Source organism: Belonocnema kinseyi, chromosome 8, assembly GCF_010883055.1.
Source record: "Belonocnema kinseyi isolate 2016_QV_RU_SX_M_011 chromosome 8, B_treatae_v1, whole genome shotgun sequence".
NCBI classification, from domain to species: domain Eukaryota; kingdom Metazoa; phylum Arthropoda; class Insecta; order Hymenoptera; family Cynipidae; genus Belonocnema; species Belonocnema kinseyi.
The window spans coordinates 137,344,418-137,346,039 of record NC_046664.1 but is presented as its reverse complement, the minus strand read 5'-3'; positions in this window follow the sequence as shown (position 1 = coordinate 137,346,039).

The following is a 1,622-nucleotide window of genomic DNA, read 5'->3' as shown; positions in this document are numbered from 1 at the left end:
ATTTATATATATTTTTTTATTTTTTATATTTTTTTATATCTCGAAATAAAGTGATATTTGAAACCACACTTTTAATATAAATAAATTCGAAGTGATGATTGATCAATTTATCTCTTGGTAGATTGCAGTAAAAAAGTGTTTTGCTACCAGAAACCGTGGAAAATAATACAAAAATTGAACTTTTGTTTATTAAGGGTGGAAATATGTTTAGATCACTAAAAAAATCGAATTTTTGTATGTCATAAATTGTTAGTAAAACTATCGAAGAATATGTTCCCAAAGTTTCAATTAAAAATTTCAATTCGTTCCTGTGTTACGATCGTCTGTGAATGTCTCCCCTTACATGCCGAACCGCACGGTATGTAAAGTCGGACGGCCACTCAGGTAGTGTTTTGTGACTTAATGTGAGTAAATTTGGGAGAAGGATTACTGTATGGTGATAGAATCGCTGATTAACCAGTAAGTAATTAAAATAATGTCATTACCATCTCGACTTCGTTGTTTTCAACAGTTTTTTTTTAAACAGATTTTTGTCGAAACGACTTTTTTAGGACTTCCGTACACTGTAGCTCAAAAAGTTTTTGATCAATCATTTTAATAATTATCAGATACTTTCTTTGTATAATCATGCTCTATTTGAACCTAAATCCGAAGTTCTGTTATTGTTTTAAGTAGTTTTTAAATGTAAGAAAAGTTATGAAAAAATGCAAAAAAGTCAATGTCTCCTGTTTACACAACCATAAAAAGTTGAACTTTCTGTTTGTTTTTCGTGGAATAAGGTTCACATAGAAACTATATATGTGACGAAGCTAACATTGTAACCCAATTAATTTAAGATAAAATCTGTGGACTCCGGAAATTACTAAAGTACCGACTCCAAATAGTGATGTTTGATGAACAGCAGCCGATATCTTCCATGTTTCTCAGAAAAAAATATTTGAAAATTTCACAATTTTTTCTTAAATATATACACAAAATGTTCACAGAATATAAATAAATTATATTCATTCCTCTATTGCCAAAAAAAAAATCTTGAAAATCATTAAAAAACAAACCCTCCTTAAATATATTTCCCTCCTTAAATTTTTATTGGTATACGCTTTTATATGGCTGGCTTCTCTTGAAATTAAATTATATTCAAAACTACAATTTTAATATAAATGAAATGAAAGTGGTTATTTACCAATACATACATTGGTAGATTTCGGTAAAAATAGTTTTTTTCTGCCAAAAAACTCTTAAATTCTTATAAAAATAGCACAATTGTTTATTAAATGCTTATTAGTATCCCAGTGGGCACAAAATTTAGCGACGTCTTTACAACATTGTTACGACATCTTTACAACAACTTTACGACATCCTATGTCCATGTCGTTTCGGGCTTCTTTCGAAATCAAACTAAATTCAAATTTACACTCTTAATATAAATAAAATGCAAGTTATTATTAAGAAATTACTTCTCTGGCCGATTGCAATAAATAAAAGTTTTTTTCGATCAAAAGACTCGGAAAATAATACAGAAATAGCACCTTTGTTTATTCAATTACATTAGAAACTACACTTTAAATATGACAAAATGGAAGACATTTTTAACCAATATCTCCCTTGGTCGATTTCGGTAA